Genomic DNA, 19,179 nt, shown 5'->3' on the forward strand with positions numbered 1-19,179 from the left:
GGTTGGTAGAGGCTCGGTAAAAGCCGTTAACAATACAGGAGAGCTGGAAGAGTGCTCATGCACATTGGACTGTGGGTGGAAACCGGAGCAGCCAGAGAAATCACACACATTCCCAGAGAGGATGAACAGAGACACCTTACAGAGGAGGCCGGAATTGAACGCTGAACTCCGACACTCCGAGTTGTACTGGTGTCATGGTAACCGCGATGCTACCCTTTTGAACCTATGTTTCCCAACATGTAGAGCTGGACTGTTATTGGCATATGCTGTACTGCATTATTTTAGTAGGTATTTTTAGGAAGTGGATAACCTTCTGCTAAATCACACTCTATGCGTTAAAGTAGTTTGTGGAGTCACCTCGTTCAATTCCTAGCAAAAACGTTAAGACCTTTCTTCCACTCTTTTAGTCGTCAAGTGAAAGTTCACAGATGTATCTTCATCTTTGCCCTTCCACCTAGCTCTTTGAACTTGAAATTAACTGTAAAGAACACCAAAAGTGGAAGACTGGGGTGACCTAACTAAGGGTTTTAAATCTGAGAATGGGCGCATTGGTTCGATGACCTTTAGGGAGGTCCTAAACTAGAAGACAAGATTTTAATATAATCATTAATAAGTCCAGTAAATAAATACTTCTAAAGCTGTTTACATTGTAAATACATGTTGGTATTTATGTTTATATCCACATATTGTTCCTTATCCGTACTTTAACATCTATCTACATTTTTATATACATAATTCTTTATTCTGTATAATTGTTGAACATTTTGTTTTTATGTTGCATGTCACACCAGCCCGCCACAGCAAACACCTAATATATGTGACTGTATATGGTGAATAAAGTTGATCCTTGATCCTTCACAGCCAGCTGGTGGTGTAGTGGCATCCACACCGGACTTTGAGGCAAGTGGTCTCAGGTTCAAATCCGGCTGTGCTCCTTACACGCTTTCCATCTGAGCTGGGTAGTTGCATGTGCACAGTTTATTGTCCATTGATCCTGTTTTCAGTTATTATTCTATAGATTTGCTGAGTATGCCTGCAGGAGAAAGAATCTCGGGGTTGTATGTTGTGACATGTATGTACACCGATGATAAATTTTATTTTGAACTTTTGAATTTTGAGCATCAAGCTAGCAAATTGGTCTTGTAAGAAGGTCAAATAAATGCTAAAGAAATGGCAAGGTTACCACCCGATGCACCACAAGGCATGGAGAGGAGCCACAATTGACCGTTCATCGTTGAAAAGATGTGCTTAAGGGCTGGAATGAAGTAAGGTAGATGGATAAATGCTTGCATGGACCAGTTCTGTCATCCTGTCTAATGCCTCTTTTCGACTGGATCATCGATGCTTCTTGTATCCACAATATCATGAAGTAATTGACAGTGCACTTCAAAGTTTCAATTGTCTCTAGCATCTGCAAGCTTTCAGAAAAGAGAGCTCAAGATTTCTACTAAATTAATAAGGTGCTGAAATGCAGATAATTAAGTTATTTGGATCACTTACACTGTAATTCTAACAGTCTGGCACAGGTTAGAAACTAACTGCACTAATTAATAATCTGAGTAATGATACGCAGACTGACCAATGAAGAGACAAAGTTTATTGGTTCCAATATAGAATTTAGGTAAAAGTTGTAAAAAGTTTAAATAAAAGGTGTTGTATCTAAACTCATAAAGAAATCATAACAGCAAGAGGCAAAAGGCAGACCAAATAAAAGGGTCAGAGAGGGTATTTGACTATAAGACCATAAGACATAGGACAGAATTAGGCCATTCAGCCCATCATCTGTTTTACTATTCCATCATGGCTGGTTTATTATCCCCCTCAACCCCCTTCACTTGCTTTCTCCTTCTAATCTTTGTCGCCCCTACTAATCAAGAATCTATCAAGCTCTGCTTTAAATATACCCAATGACTTGGCCTCCACAGCAGTCCGTGGCAATGAGTTCAACAGATTCACCACTCTTTGGCTAAAGAAATGCCTCCTCATCTCCATTCTAAAGGGGCATCCTTTTATCCTGAGGCCATCCTTTCTGGGCCTAGACTCACTCACTATAGGAAACTTCTTCTCCATGTCCATTCGATCTCGGTCTTTCAATATTCAATAGGTATAAAGGGGAGGGGGTGGGGATAGGAGTCCTGGCATAAGGATAGTCGTGAGGAATTATCTTAGCCTATAAGCAGGTGGTAAAAAGATGGAGGGCAAAAATCATTAGTTGGAATAGTTTATAATCTGCTACAAAAATTGGAAACTCAATTTGATTAAAAAAATAAGTAAAAATTACACCTAAGGAGAAGAGTTAATGCAATAATCATGGGGGACTTTAATCTTCTTGCAGCTGGTGTGAAAGATGAGTTCATTGAATGTATAAAATGAAACCAAGTGAGGAACATGCCTCACCTTGTATAATGAGGCAGAGTTAATTAGTGGTAAAGTAGCACAAGTTACTCAGCGGCGTAGTCTGGGGGTATAAACTAAAACAGACGTGGATTATTCAGAAGCAAAAGTCTCAAACTTTAATAATCCCAATTATGTTGGCATGAGGGTCTGTAATGTAGGATAGATTAGGAAAGCTGTTTTAAAAGTTTGGAATTAGATAAAACCAAATATTTAAGTAAATATTTAAAAATTGTAAACATACAGTATATACATTCCATTAGGAAATAAAAAATCAGGAGAAAACTGATTAATCTGTGGCTAATAAGGAAGTTTGGATAGCATCAGATTAATAGAGGCTAGTAATCTAATATTGTTATTAAGAAGAGAAGTTAGTCTGGGGATCTTTTTAACCAGCAAAAAATGACCAAAACAGATAAAATAGAATTTATGGGTCTTGTAGCATTTTGCATGTGTTGCTTAAAATTCCAGCATCTGCAGATTTTCTCTTGTTGATAGACACAGTCCATTTTGTCCTTTGCCAATAACCTATTGGGATTTGTAATTAGAAAGAAATACTGAAAACATCTTAATACACCCTATGTAAAAATGATGGGAGGAGAAATTATTATTGGGAAAGAAGATGTTCAGGGACTAAACAAATATCAGTCTTAATGTAGCAGAAATAGAGAGAAGCCAAGGGTCTAATGACAGTGTATAACTTAAAATTAATTAATGTCACTAAACAAAAGCTGCTGGAGAAGTTCAGGGAATTGGAGCTGGACAAATCTGCGTGTATTTATTACCTATATCCTAGTGTCCTCAAAGAGGTTGTTGAAGAATTGAAAATAACATTAGTGATGAATGTCCAAACTTCCCCAGAAACTGAAACAGTTCAATCAGGAAAGGAAGGAAATATTCCAACTAGTTTGCCTGACATCTGTTGTCAGCAAAAAATGCTGGAATAAATTATAGAGGCCTTATAACAAGAGATTTAGAAAATCAGAATAAGATTAGGCCGAGTCAACATAGTTTTGACAATTTTTATTGATTTTTAAAAATATGAAAATAGCAGGATAGTTATGAGGAGCCAGTGGATCTAGTATATTAAAATTTTCAAGCAATTTTTCATAAAGTAGCACACCAAAGGTTGAGATGTAAATAACAGCTAATGAGCATAAGAACAACATATTGGCATGGTTAGAAGGCTGGGAAAATAGGGCAGAAATAAAAGGATCATTTTCAGGTTGCTAGATAACTGAATCTTTGGAATTTCGTTCCTTACTCAGAGAATGAAGGAAGCTGAGTTCTTCAGCTGATCTTGATAGATTATGTCAAACCAAAGGAGTCAGAGGACATGAAGATCAGGCAGAGAATCAGTTTAAAGAAGAGGATCATTCAGGATTATATTGAATAACCGAGCCCTCATTGTCAGAGAGCCAGTACGGAGGGATTATTGCACAGTCAAAGGGAGACACGCTGCTGTGACAGAGGAGCTGAAGGAGCATTACTTTGGGAGGAACAATACTAAAGGAACACCTCAATGACAGGGGCATCTCACTGAAACATCACTATCCTGTCAGAGGCCCATACTTTAGATGGGCCAGAACTGAGCAATTGCCTTCAAAGGAGCAGGACTGAGGGGCTGTTGCTCTGTTATTAGGGCAGGCCTTTAGAGAGGAACGTTACACCCTTGGAGAAGCCATTGCTATGCTGTCGAAGACCCTGTGCTGCTACATTGCCAAATGGAGATCTGAGGGAGTGCTTTACCCTCAGAGGGGCAGATCAGAGGGAGAAGCTAACAAAAGGATGGGCAGTATTGAGCCACTGTCACACACTGAAACCATTCTGCACTGTTGGAGATGCAGTACTGATTGAATGGTGAACCTTTGCAGAACCAGCATGGAGGGATCATTGAACAATCAGAAGAAAAGCTTGTGGAAATCTGTACTAAGCAAGACACGCAGTCCTGATGAAGGTCTCGTCCCGAAACGTAGACTGTTCGCTCTTTTCCATAGCTGCTGCCTGACCTGCTGAGTTCCTCCAGAATTGTGTGTTGTGTGTGTGTGTGTGTGTGTGTGTGTGTGTGTGTGTGTGTGTGTGTGTGTGTGTGTGTGTGTGTGTGTGTGTGTGTTGCTTGGACTTCCAGCTGGAGTAACATTTCTGAGGGAGTGCTGCACTGCCAGAAGGAAGGAAAGAATGAAGAGATGCTGCCTTTCATCTGGGATGTTAAACAAAAGCCCTTCTGCTCTTTCAGTGCAACACAAAAGATCCATTTAGAGGAGCAGGAAATCCTCACTGGTGATTATCTCTCACCCAACGCAATTGAACTAGATTATGTGGACATAACTCAATGTAATTTCCGTCTACAACCTGACTGGCATCCATCCACAAACTATACTGCATCACTACTTCATTGGTTCCAAAGTGCTTTGAGATATTCTGAACTCACGGATTAAAAAAAACTTTTCAAATGCACCTCCTTTTATGCTATATCTAAAATAGCTGGCCAGAAGTGAATCTCTGCTCAGATGAAGAAACGCAGAAGAGAGGAGATGCTGAAAGGTACTAAATATACAGAAAGGGTTCATAAACTTTAAAGGTCAAAGCTTTCATTGTGAAAATACTGCACTCTCACTAATTTGATTAGAGTTTTTTTGATCCTGTCTCACTAATTCGAGTTATTATTTTGAAGAGGTAACTAAGCATGTTGAAGAGGGCAGTGCCGTAGATGTTAACTTCATGGATTTTATTAAGGCCTTTAACAAGGTCCTACATGTAGGCTGGTCCATTAGCTACAGGGCAAGCTGGCATAGGAGATAGTGGGTGGTGGTAGAGGATTGAAATAAATGGCCAGTGGTGTACCACAGGAGTTAGTGCTGGGGCAGATGATATCTGGAATATATATGAGACAGATTGACGGATTACATAGCAGGAATACTTTTCCCATTTAGGGGTGGCTAAAGCCAGAGGACATTGATTTACGGTGAAAAGTAGACAACGTACATGGATCTGAGGTGGGTATCTTTTAACACATGTTGTGGTTGGAATTCAGAATCCGCTGCCTTGAGGAGGTGTGGACGTTATGTATTCCCTCAAGATTTAAGCTGCATCTAGAAAATCAGCTGAATTGCCGAGATATCGAAGGCTAAAGATCTAGTGCAGGTAAAAGAGATTAGTGGGCGTAATGGTCAGTCCGGATGCGATGGGCCGAAGGGCCTGTTTCTGCCTTGTAGTGTGATGCTGGTAAACATACCACCTCATGAGACATGGGGGTTCAAACGTTAGTCGTGATCTGTGTGATTATGGAGTAAAGACAGAATTACTTCAGCTATTAAATAGCCTTCTGACAATTATTGTCCTAATATGTACATGGAGACAGGAGTAAATATATACAACTGAAAACCAGTGGAGTGTAATTTTCTGATGGGCAATAGTAACAAATGTTGAAAATGAATTAACAGCCAGATTTACACCCCAATTTATTATTTTTTCTCTGCAAAAGCTATCAGCAGCTCATTGAATATTCACAAATTACCTTAAATCCCTGGAACATTTTACAGAGCTTGTTTCTTTAAGGCAGGAAAGGAATAAAATGGGACAGGCACATAGAGAAACAGTAAATTGTTGCCACTTAGATTGCAGCCAATGAAAGTTTCACCTGTGGTAATTTCACTATGCATTGTGTCGTGCAACAGAAAGTTAAAAAAATACTCATCTCGCACAATTCCCGTTCACTTAACTATGAACTGACAGATGCGCAGAGCACCATCATCCCCGTAAGGTTACGGAACTGGATCAATCCCAGACAATTGCATAAGAAGATGATTTAACAGGTTTAGAAAGAAAGGGGGACTCTTGGACTGTGAGACAGCAGATTCAAAAGCCTCTATATACACACCTACAGATCATTCATTGTGTGAGACTGCAGGAAGTCTTTGCATTACATCTCCCTCTCACATTTAATATCAGCCTCTGCAGCATGCAGAAAAGGTCAATTAGCAAAATGATTATTTTTTAACATATAAAACCCTGCTGGTTGAGTATTTAGCATTTAATATTTTTAAAATTAAATTGCATTTATGCTTAAAAATGGCAAAATTTGAAATATCTGTAGGGATGGCTTACTTTGCATTTATCACACACTTTGTTCTTGCCCCTTCTTCTGGGAGTTGAGAGCAGCTGCCCCACATTTCTACCCCCCTCCAGTATTTGATTCTTCCTGAGGGATAACTCAACACCCGTCTGGTTGATTTCCTTCACAATGAGCTTCTTGCTTTACTCCGCTTTTCTATGAGGTTTTTCATATAGTAAGGTATGGTTGGGTTGAGTTGCTCTCCCATCTCTCCCATCATTTGCAAACATTTCATCACCACATGAGGAGACATCATTGTACGGCGATGGAACCTTTGCAAACGGATTGCCTAGATCAGAGAGCAACCCACCCCAACCATCAATCACCTGAGCTACGCATTTGCCAAGTTACTTCCAACGTAGTAAGCTGTCCAATTTCTAGTGTCCCATCTCTCCTTGGGCATGCTATCCACATCGGCTTTCTGTCCAAAAATGCCTTGATTTTAAAAATCCCATTCCTAAGTTTAAATTTCTCCATGACATCAACCCACCCACTTTGAAACATCCGGGCCCTGTAAGTATCTGAAATTGTTTTGCTCCTGTAATCCTGGCCTTTCACATATCACCATAACAACTTCAGTCTGCCATTCATTGGCAGCCATGCCTTCACCCTACTCATCCCTCAGCTTTGGAATTTCCTCTCTGACTGTCCTGTCAGCTCTCCTCATTTTAGACACTCCCTTAAGGCCTAATGTTTGGGCTAGGCTCTCTGCCATTAGTCTGAAAACCCCCTATCTCGCTCAGTGCCAAATTCTATTTTGTTAAGCTCCTGTGAAGCACCTTCAGGCACTTTTCTAAATTTTAGACATAAAATGATTGCAAGTAGTTATCGTTGTCAAGATTTAGGAAGTTACTTCCTTCTTGCAATGAGTTCATATTAAGTTCTTAGCCAGAGAGTTACAGACTGCAGTCAGGACACCACTGGCAGCACTCAGCTATGACAATACTACACCCCCGGCCAGGGAATACAACTCCTTTCTGCTTAATATATGTACTGTTTGTGTGTTGTGGGTCAGGAGGCTTGGGGGTAGAATAGTTCTTAAAAGTGATGACCCAAAATTCGAATGCTGGGATCTTTCCTTTTAACCATCTTCAACAAGATGTTAAGTTTTGGGAAGGCTAATGTCAGAAAGTTAAAGACCAGCTCAGAAATTGGTTTGATGTTCTCCAGTGCCACACCATCTTTCAGGTGAGAAGTCCTGTCTGCCCTCCCACATGGAGATGAACGTTCCTACTGTACTATTTGAAAACGGGGCAGGCAGAGCTCATCCAGCTGCTGTCTGTCCTAGTTTCTACTCTGAGGAGGAAACTTCTCGCCTCAAGTCTTGCCTGAGGTTTTGCTCATTTTAAGTCGATGCCTCTCTGGTTTGGTGCTGGCAGTCTCCTACCATCATTGGCACCTCCTTTTTTTTTTAAAAAAAGAAGCAAGATCTTGTGCAACAATTATTTTTTGATTTAAAGACAGAGAACCCTCCCAAGTCTACAAATCCTCCCTCACATCTGAAGGACTGCAATCATCTGGGTTTTGTTTCTTCAAAATTTCCCCGGTTATTTAATGTCATGATGAGGCGGCGCAGTAGCATTGTGGTTAGCGCAGTATTTTACTGCATGAGCTGTAAAATCAGGGTTTCAATGCCTGCCATTGTCTGTAAGGAGTTTGTATGTTCTCCCTATGACTGTGTGGGTTTCCTCCAGGTGCTCAGGTTTCCTCCCACAGTCCGAAAACGTACGGTTAGGGTTAGTGAGTCGCGGACATGCAATGTTGGCACTAGAAGCACAGTGACACTTAGAGGTTGCTCAACACAATCCTGGCAGATTTGATTTAACACAAGTAACACATTTCACTATATGTTTCAATGTACGTGTTGAATGAAGCTAATCTTTAATCTTTAAGACCTTTCAATCTTTAGCCAAGATTCCAGACACCATTCCTCAGTTTTCAAATCTGCTACAGACAGCTTGGTGCAAACCGGGAAGTTGAAGCCGTGTGTTTTGTAGTTTTAAAATGGGACTCAATGGGTTATGTCCCTGGGAACAGAGATCAACAGGATCTTTCAGATATTAGTGATTCAAGGGAAATGGAGCCAGCATAGGAATGTGGAGCACAGACATGGTCTTCGTGAATAAGCTGGTAGTTTGAGAGCTTGTCCTATGTCCTCACCTTAGTGCAGAACTTGTTAATGTTAATGGCTGCACCAGTCAACGTTTGCCATGGCACTGCTTCTTCCAGTTATCTCTGGGGGGAGGCATGATAGCGTAGTGGAGAGTGCGATGCTATTACAGCTCGGGGTGTTCCCGAGTTGGGAGTTCAATTCCGGCTTTGTCTGTAAGGAGTTTGTACCACCTGAACCGCTTGCTGTTCCTCTGGGTGCTCTGCTTTCCTTCTACAGTCCAAAGGCATAAAGGCTAGCAGGTTGTCGTAAACCGTCCTGTGATTAGGCTAGGATTAAATTGGGTGGTTTGCTGGGCAGTGGGACTCGTTGAGCCAGAAGGGCCTGTTTCATGCTGTAAACGTAAATAAAAATAACTTAATCAACTACAATGCCTCTTCGTTTCAAGTCAACCACTCCCCATCATTCCCCCTAAGGTGCATTCCCCGTCAAAGCCTTGAGAACCAAGTCTAGACTAACACCTCTATTGCACTGAGGTTGCTATGAGGATATGCTGCTGGGCGGTTGTCTGTGTTCTAATGCACCCCTTGCTGTTCATCCATCATCTCTATGACTACTGGCCCCTGGTTAAGTAATACCTTGAATTTAAAATTCCCATTTTAGCCTTTGTTATTGCTGTACTGTTGTAATCTCCTCTGGCCCAACAACTCTCCCAAATCTCTGACCTCTCAGGCATCTTCAGAGTTAAATCTTTCAGCTGCCGTGAGGCCTGAGACTGGAGAAGCCATGTCAGTTCTCCTGGAACAGAAGAGGTTATGGGGGAATGAATAAGGCAGAACCTTATAGGGGTATCTCCAGACTGGAATGCAGGAAACCTTTTGCCCTATCAGCATGTGGCAGATCAGGAACTGAGGATTGTCCCTTTGTCATGTTGGACAGACCTGCAAGTTCCTCAGATCCTGAGAGAGATGCCGTCTGAAGTTTAGCTCCTGGTAGGGTCACCTATGGTGGTAAGGTCAAGAGGGCAACGCCGGACAAAGAGCGACCCAACCGCGGTATCAGTGGTGGAGCTGGCAGAAGATGATGACCCAACACAACGGCAGTGAAGCCAGAGGAAGGAAGCAGCAGTGAAGGGTCCCCAGTCGTCTTGCCCTCGGACCCTGACCCCCGATCTGGAAAGGACCGTGTGGCAAAAGCCCATGCGTCTGCCTCCCCACGTTAAACCAAGTCATGCACGAGTGCTCTCTGTTAAGGGGATCCACCCTAACATCCCGGATTAAATCTCATGGTGATCAGTAAGGGGGCAGGATTGTGAGGTCTGGAAGGCCCCAGTCATGAGCTGCCACATTGGGCCGTGATTCAGCTGCTGGGCTCTTGGACTGAGGCAGAAAGAGCCTTCGGCAGCTGCACCCATGACTGAGCAGCCCTAGTTAGGATCCACTCTGCTCGCTCTTCGTGAGGAGGGGCTGGGAAAGGTTCCTTAAAAGTAATTCTCTTAAGGAACTTCAATGCCAGGGTTGGTCAGCACTTCAACCTTTGGGAGGGTACCACAGGAAAGGAAGACATTGGCAACATCAACTCATATGGAGCACTACTTCTCTCTGTATGTGCTGAGGACAATTTCTTCATGAACACTCTCTTCTGCCAGAAAAACTATTTCCAGACATCTTGGTAGCATCCTGATCTACACAGTGGCAACTCTTTGACTGAGCTAGGGGCTGCTGCGATGTGTATATCACGAGGGCCATGATTGGCACAGATGACTGTTGGACAGATCATTGCCTGATCTGTTCCACCATGTCCATAAGACTCATGAAAAGGAGGAGGACAGGACCAGGCCAAAACTAAAACTTATGAGCCTGCTTGATACTGACACCCAAGAGTACCTTCAGGCCTTGTCTGGGACAAAACTCCAACAGAAATATCCTGAGACATTGATGAACACTGGGTTCTGCTTAAATCCACCATCCCCAAAACCTGCAAAAATATCTTTGAGTCCAGAAAACATCAGGATTGATTTGATGATAATGACATTGAGATATAAAAACTTATCTCCAAGAAAAGAAAAACCTCTTGTGCCTGGAAGAATGACATTGGCAGCAAGGCCAAAAGAGGTTACTCCAAAGCCAAGGCAAGTGACCTGTACAGGGTCAGGGAGCTAAAGAATTCTTGTTGGACTGTGGAAGTCCTGCAAGTCCAGAGATGGGCAGAATCTGGTGATACGAGACGCTTCTTCAGTTCTGCCAAAGCAATCCAAGTTACTTCAGATTAAACCCCCTGCACACAGAGGATTGGAAGAACTTGCTAAAGGATCAGAAGGATATCAACGATCGATGGAGAGAGCACTTTCAATAACTTCTTAACCATGACTTCTTTACTGCTGAATCAAAGGTTACTAACCAGTTCCTCCAGAGAGAAAGAGAAAATATGGGGGAACCTCCCAGTATGAAAGAGGTCCATGATGCCATCAGAAGCCTGAAAAGCATGAAAACCACTGATTCCTGAGATTGTCAAAGGAAGGTGGTACTCCTGCACCATGTTCATGCCTTTTTCCTGAGGAACAACTATCCTTAGAGCTCAGGGAGGCTCTAATAGTCATCATATTCAAGAAGGGAAACAAGGCAGATTGTGCTGATTACAGAGGCATCTCCCTTCTGTCAACAACAGGCAAAATGCTTGCACGTACCCTAACCAACCGATTCCTTCTGCTTTCTGAAGCACTCCCTGAATCACAGGGTAATTTCTGCCCATCTAGAGATACCGCAGACATGCCAATTACAGGAAAAATGTCATGAACAAAGGCAACACTTGTACTTGGGTTTCATAGACTTAATAAATACATTTGATACAGTAGACCACCAATCTCTCTGGCATGTACTATCAAGACATGATTGTCCTGACAAGTACTTACAAACACTGAGGCTATTGTATGATGGCATGTCAGCAATAGTGGGGCTGAATCTGAACCCTTCACTATCAAACAGGTCTGCATCATTGCACCCATCCTATTTGCTGTCCTTGCAATCTTTCACCTCATTGGCCTAGACCTGCTACAAGGAATCCCAATTGTGTATAGAATGGACAGCAGGCTTTTCAGCCTCAACTGGTTCAAGAACAAGGCCATCACTAACATGAGTGGAACTTCAATATGCGATGGCAACGCCGTCACAGCACACCCTGAGGAAGACTGCCTATGTATCCTGAATGCTTTTGCCATGGCATATCAGGCCCTGGGTCTTGTTTTGAATGTAAAATGAAATACAGGTCCTATATCAGCCGCCAGCCAACCAGCCAGTTATCCAGCTCCCATAAAAGTTGACAATTGAAATGTAGACCACTTTCCCTGCCTTGGCAGCATTCTCTCCTCAAAAACAGACTGCTCATAGATCAGCCTCCATCTGAGTAGAGCTAATGGAGCCTATGCAAGATTTAGGAAAAGAGTCTTTGAAGACCATGACACACAAGTCCAAAAAAAACTTTTGGTCTATAGAGTAGTCATCCTTCCTATATTACTGTATGGAGTTGAATCATGGAACACCTATGGTTGGAACCTGAAAGCCCTGGAACAATACCACCAAAGAACTTTATGAAAGATTTTGAGGATCATTTGGAAGGACAGACACACTAACACCTGCGTACTGGAGGAGACCAACATGAACAGCACCTCCACTATGTTAAAGCAACACAGACCACAGTGGATAGGTCATGTCATCAGGGTGCCTAACTCCTGTCTCCCCAAACAGATCCTTTACTTCCATTTGAAGGAAGATGAGTGAGACCCTGGTGGGCAAAGGAAACAACTTCAATGACAACATGAAAATCAGCCTGAAACTGTGAAGAGATTACACGCAATAGATGCACCCGGAAAAATCTGTCCAGGAGGGAGCTGTGCTACATGACAACATTGTGCCGCAGAGAACAAGAGGCAGCTGCGAAAGTGGAGAATGAACAAACAAAAAAGCCAACCATTTACCACAGGCACCACTTACTCGTGTCCACACTGCACCAGAATATGAGGATACTGGAATCAGCCTCTATAACCACCTGAAGACCCACTAAATGGACAGTCCCTTGGAAGAATGTCATACTCGACTTGAGTGATGGTGCTACTGGATCCTGATTATAGATCAAAAGGGAGGACACGCATTTAGGGTAAGGCTGAAGAGAGTAAACGAGGATATGAGGGACCCGGTGAAAGTGGTGAGTTTCTGGAATAAGGTGCTGAAGAGGCAGGTGGAAGCAGAGTCACTGACAAGTGTCTGGAGAGCACTTGAATAACCTAGGCATAGTTATAGAGTGGCCCAAGTCCTGGGAGATGGGACTAATGCATACAGAGTCTGCTAGTCAGTGTGGATGAGTTGGACTAATTAGCCTGTTCACATGCTGTACAATTCTAAGACTCCTGAAGTAAGGAGTGGCTGAAGGTTGGAGAGAAATGATGGTGAGTTAGATCTGGGTATTGTAAGCTACAGCAGTAACCCAACACGTTAGATGATATTGCCAAGAATCAGAATGCAGAAGAGAAATGGAAGGAAGCCAAAGAAGACTCTGTGGGGACCTGGAGATAACATTGCAGGAGTCAGAAGAGACGGTGCATGAAGAAGGAAATATAAAATGCGTACAGATAAATAGATGTTTAAAGACAAAAGAAGCAGAGAGAAAAAGAGAACATTGATGGGTCAGCAGTGGAAAGAGCAATCAGTTTCAATTTCCTGTGTGTCAACATCTCTGAAGGTCTATCATGGTCTAACATCTTGATGCAATCACCAAGAAGGCAAGCCTGCAGCTACATTTCATTAGAAGTTTGAGAAGATTTGGTATGTCCTAAAGACTGTAGAAAATTTCTACAGAGGTACCATGGAGAGTATTCTGACTGGTTGCATCACTGTCTGGTATGGAGATACCAATGCCCAGGATCAAAAAAAGCTACTGAGGGTTGTAAACCCAGCCAGCTCCATCATAGGCACCAGCCTCCCTACCATTGAGGACATCTTCAAAGGTAGATGCCTCAGAAAGGTGACATCGATCATGTAGGACCCCCACCATCCCGGACACGCCCTCTTCTCAATACTCCCATCAGGGAGGAGCCTGAAGATAAACACTCAATGTCTTAGAAACTGTTTCTGCCCCTTTACCATTCAGTCCATAAACTCATGAACAATACTTCACTATTTTTGCTGTCTTTTTTGCCCTATTTATTTATTTAGAGATACAGAGCAAAACTGGCCCTTCCAGGCCAACAAGCCACACCACCCAGCAACCCACCTGTTTAACCTTAGCATAATCACAGGGCAACTTATAATGTCTAATTAACCTACTATCAGGTATGTCTTTGGAATGTGGGAGGAAACCGGAGCATCTGGAGTTCACAGGGAGGACGTACAAACTTCTTACAGGTGGCTGTAGGAATTGAACTCCAAACTCCAATGCCCCAGACTGAAATAGTGTCGCGTTAATCGCTACATTACCATGGCACCACTTCTCTTAATGTAATATATATTTATATATGTATTGCACTGTACTGTTGCTGCAAAACAACAAATTTCACAACATACAGTATGTCAGTGATTAAAAACCTGCTTCTGGATTCAGAAAATGACAAAGGAAACAGAAGGCATGCAATTTGCAGGAAGAGCATCCAAGATCATCAAAAGGGCACAGCGGCAGGACTCCCCACTATCATCACCGATGTCATGTGTACAATCCACATACTGGGCAAGAATGCCTGTAGCAAATGCATCGACCCAAGTTCACAGCCCCACAGCTATCAATACCTTAGGAAGAGCATCAGCCATCAATTCTCATTCAAGTTACACAACATTCTGATTTGGATTTTCATTCATCCATTGTTATGGATCAGAACACTTTCCCCGCTACAACATTCTGAGGAATACTAGAGGCGGCCACTGACTATGAGGCCCCATTCAGTGTGAACTTTGGATGAAAGAACTACTTTTAAATTGGAGTTACTATTGTAATTGGGCACTGCCACTGAAGTAATAATGATTAGAAAATCAGTTTCGTTGATGTTGGTTGAAGGGTAAACATGATCTGGGACACCATGGAGACATCCCATGTTTATCTCGAAACAGAAGGTTTCCTGTGGTCACAAAGGATCATCAACAATGAGTGCAGGAAGAAGATAGAGAGCTTTGTAGCATGGTGTCATGACAACAAACTTTCCGTCACTGTCAGCAAAACAAAAGAGCTGGTCATTGACTTCAGGAAGGGGGGCGGTGCACGTCAACTGTATTGAGTTTGAGAGGGCTGAGAGCTTCAGGTTCCTAGGAGTAACCATCACCAATAGCCTGTGCTTGCCCAACCATGCAGACAGCACAGCCAAGGAAGCTCAGCAACACATCGACTTCCTCAGGAAGCTAAAGATATTTGCCATGTCCCCGTCAACCCTTACCAATTGTTACTGATGCACCATAAAAAACACCCTATCTGGATGCATAATAGGCAACCCCTCTGCAGGTGACCACAAGAAACTGCAGAATTGTGAACACACCTCAGCACACCATGGAAACCAACCTCCCCTCTATGGGCTCAGTCCATACTTCTTGCCACCAGCATCATCAAAGATCCCACCCAGCCTGGACCTTCTCTCTTCTCCCCTTTTCAGTTAGGCAGTAAATACAAAAACCTGAAAGCACATACCCCACTCTTCTATAGATTTCTATCCTACTCTTACAAGGGTACTAAGTGAATCTCTAGTACAATAGGATGGGCTCTTGACCTCATGGTCTACGTACTTTATTTTGATCTTGTACATTATTGTTTACATGCACTGCACTTTCTCTGCAGCTGTTACACTTTATTCTGCATTATTATTGTTTTACCTTACTTGATCTCAATGCACCATGTAATGATCTGATCTGTTTGAACAGTATTTCACTGTAACATGGTACATATGACAATAATAAACCAATTCCAACTCCAATTGATAATTAGTGATTCCTCTTGTGCACTGCTCCCTCAAAACTGGGAGTAACATCCTGGATTTTCAGCAAGAATGTCCTCATCTAAATACAGTAGGGTACTGTTGCAATGTCTTGATCTATACATGAAGAATGAAGGTTTAAGTGAAGGACCTGCAGAAGAGCCTGTGCAACTACTGCTAATGTAATCAGGAGAGGAAAGAGTGTTAAAGGAGAGAGATTCAGCAAATCCGTGAGTTTACTGGAGCGGCAAAATAAATATAATGTATTTATGATGAGTAAAAGCTTTTTTATTTTTGCTGGGTTTTCTCTGCAGAGACATCAGCTTGCCGCTTCTTGGTTGGGTTTTTAATAATCATTCCTGTCCTGGTTTCCCGTTGCCATCTGAGCCTGCCTCTGATTCCCAGAATGCCAAGGTAAAAATAAAAATCTATGAAAACCTTGCAAGGGGAAAGGCCATCTCCTTGGCAACGGCTGCTTATTGGCTGGAGCAGCGGAGGCTTTGTGCTGTGTAGTGTTGGCAGGGTGTCTGGGAGCAGTGATTAATGAGGCAAGGATGTCAGATCCGGAGGCTGAGCGTGAGGCAGCAAATCCTATTTTTCCTCAATGGTGCTTTTGGTCATTGCTTTCTATCTGGGTGTTTAAGTGCAACCTTATAATGATTAAAACTCTGCTGCACAGAAAGAAAAAAAACTGCAAAATGTAGAGTTAGTTCAGCACAGTAATATACCAGTCTGCATGATTAAACACAGGAATAACCAGGTAGAGATCTCTGAAATCAGTAAGAGGTTCAGCGAGACAGATGAAGAAAAGGTATTTTCAATTCTGGGGAATATCAGTACTGCGGTTGGGGGGGTGTAGTTTGTACAATACAATAACAAAAGGAAAGCAGAGCAGATAGTGGAAATCTGAAGTAAAAATAGAAAAAAAATGGAAATATTCAGCTGGCCAGGCAGCAGCTGTGGAGAGAGAAGTAAAGCTTGTGTTTAAGATCCATGACCAAGTTCACAATTAAAAAAATGTTATTAATAAACCCAGTCCTGCTGAAGGGTCTCGGCTCGAAACATTTACTGTACTCTTTTCCATAGATGCTTTCTGGCCTACTGAGTTCCCCTAGCATTTTGTGTGTGTTAGGACAAAGAACACAGCACATTACAGGCCCTTTGGCTCACAATGTTGTGTCAACCATGTAACCCACTCCCTTACCGCATAACCCTCTTGTTTTTCTAATCTCCATGTACCTATCTAAGAGTCTCTTAAGAAACCCTATTGTATCCTCCTCTACCACCATCACTGGCAGTGCACTCCACACACCCACCACTCTCTGTGTAAAAAACTTACCTCCAACATCCCCCTTGCATCTACATTCAAGCAGCTTAAAAGTATGCCCCCTTGTGTTAGCTGTTTCAGCCCAGGGAAAAAGCCTCTGGCTATCGACACGATCAATGCCTCTCATCATCTTATACACCTCTATCAGGCCACCTCTCATCCTCTGTTGCTCCAAGGAGAAAAGGCCAAGTTCACTCAACCTATTCTCATAAGGCATGCTCTCCAATCCAGGCAACATCCTTGTAAATCTCCTCTGCACTCTCTCTGTAGCATCCACATCCTTTTTGAACTGAACACAGTACTCCCAGTGGGGTCTAACTCAGATCTTATATAACTGTAACATTACTTCACAGGGTATCGCAAGGTGTTCAGAAGAAGCTTCACCAACTTCAGAGACTGGTGATTGTATGGAGCAACACACACAAAATGCTGGGAGGTCATCTCAGCAGATCAGGCAGCATCTATGGAAGGGAATAAGTAGCAGAGACCATTCATCAGTCCTGATTTGCTGAGTTCCACCAGCATTTTGAGGATTTGTTCAAGATTTCCAGCATCTGCAGAATCTCTTGTGCTGGTGACTGTGTGAAAGTCACTGTCTCAAGAATTCATTCAGATGACTAGTGTGCATCATTAAAAGGGATACCAGTGAGCTGAAGTAATGAGGGGTTTGATGGTGGGGATGACCCATTTCTGAATCTGAAATGGGTTGTGGTGGGTGAGTGGAGGTGGTCTGGGCTGAACATGGAGCTGAGGAGGCTTATGGAACTTACTTCAGCACTGGCATAGACATGTATGGACAGCAAGCTTCCACTCAAATTCTTTGTGTTTGAATCCTGGCTTTTCAACTGTAGTAGACAACGTGATTGTGGGAGGTTTCTTTGCTGACCATCTATGTTCCATCTTCCAGAAAAATGAGGGATCTCCCAGAGGCCAGTCATTTTAATTCTACTTCCCATTTCCGTTCCAAAATGTCAGTCCATGGCCTCCTCTACTGATGCTGCAATACCTTATATTCTGTTTGGGTAGCCTCCAACCTGATGGCATGAACCTCAATTTCTCAAACTTCTGGTAATGCCCCCCCCCACCATTCTCCATTCCCATTTCCCTCTCTCACCTTATTTCCTTAACCTGCCTATCACCTCCCCCGGTGCTCCTCTCCCTTTTCTTTCCATGGCCTTCTGTTCTCTCCTATCAGATTCCCCCTTCTCCAGCCCCATTTCCCTTTCACCAATCGGCTTCCCAGCTCTTTACTTCAACCCTCCCCATTTCCTGGTTTCATCTATCACCAACCACCTTGTATTTCTTATTCCCCTCCCTTTACCTTCTTACTCTGACCTCTCATTATTTTTTCTCCAGTCCTGATGAAGGATCTTGGCCTGAAACATCGACTGTTTACTCTTTTCCTAAGATGCTGCCTGCCCTGTTGAGTTCCTCCAGCATTTTGTGTGTGTTACTTGGATTTCCAGCATCTGCAGATCTTCTCTTGTTTATGATTGTAAGTGAGAGAAGGATTGTTAACAGAATGCAAATAGAAATGAAGTGAGTTGTTGCTGCACTGAAGGGAAGCTATGAGAACTCACCTTGATCAATCTTCTGAGATCATGATTTCATGACTTCTTTTGCGATGCAGGTCAGCCAAGTGATGAACATCTTTTCCTAGCAACCTCCTGCCAATATTGCCTGCAATTAGACCTGGAAAATCTGTGCTGCTCTCTTTGACCGCAATACATCCCCCTGACAGGTGATGCGATCCACAAGACTGAAAAAATAAGACACAGGAATAGAATTAGGCCATTTGGCCCAATGAATCTGCTTCACCATTTCATCATGGCTGATCCATTTCCCTCACAAACACATTCTCTTACCTTCATCCCGTAACCTTTCACACCCTGACTAATCAAGAACCCATCAACCAGTGCCTTATAAAGTTTCAGCATTACATCCTTGCTTTTTAATTCTAGTCCTCTCAAAATGAATGCTAATGTTGCATTTGCCTTCCTCACCATAGACTCAATTTGCAAATTAACCTTTAGGGAATCCTGCACAAGGACTCCTAATCTCTTTGTACCTTAGATTTTTGAAGTTTCTGCCCATTTACAAAATAGTCTACGCTTTCATTCCTTCTATCAAAGTACATGGCCATACACTTCTCAACTCTGTTCCATTTGCCACTTCTTTGCCGATTCTTCTAATCTAAATCCTCCTGTTGCCTCCCTTCTTCCTCAACACCACTTGCCCCTCTACTTAGTTTTATATTGTCTGCAAACTAGCCAAACAGCCACCAATTCTGT

At 42.7% G+C, this 19,179-nt stretch overlaps 1 long non-coding RNA gene across 3 annotated transcripts in view; it reads right to left on the reverse strand.

Annotated features, from left to right (window-relative positions):
• Positions 1–7,885: 7,885 nt before the first annotated feature.
• Positions 7,886–19,179, reverse strand: part of LOC132407519 (uncharacterized) — a 164,551-nt gene continuing 153,257 nt past the window's right edge. For all 3 annotated transcript variants that reach the window (XR_009516494.1, XR_009516493.1, XR_009516495.1), the window contains 2 exons: positions 18,469–18,647; positions 7,886–9,012 (listed from right to left, as the gene is read on the reverse strand). This is a non-coding gene — a long non-coding RNA (uncharacterized LOC132407519). The remainder of the gene's footprint in view (positions 9,013–18,468; positions 18,648–19,179) is intronic.

This window comes from Hypanus sabinus, chromosome 18, assembly GCF_030144855.1.
Source record: "Hypanus sabinus isolate sHypSab1 chromosome 18, sHypSab1.hap1, whole genome shotgun sequence".
Classification (NCBI taxonomy): domain Eukaryota; kingdom Metazoa; phylum Chordata; class Chondrichthyes; order Myliobatiformes; family Dasyatidae; genus Hypanus; species Hypanus sabinus.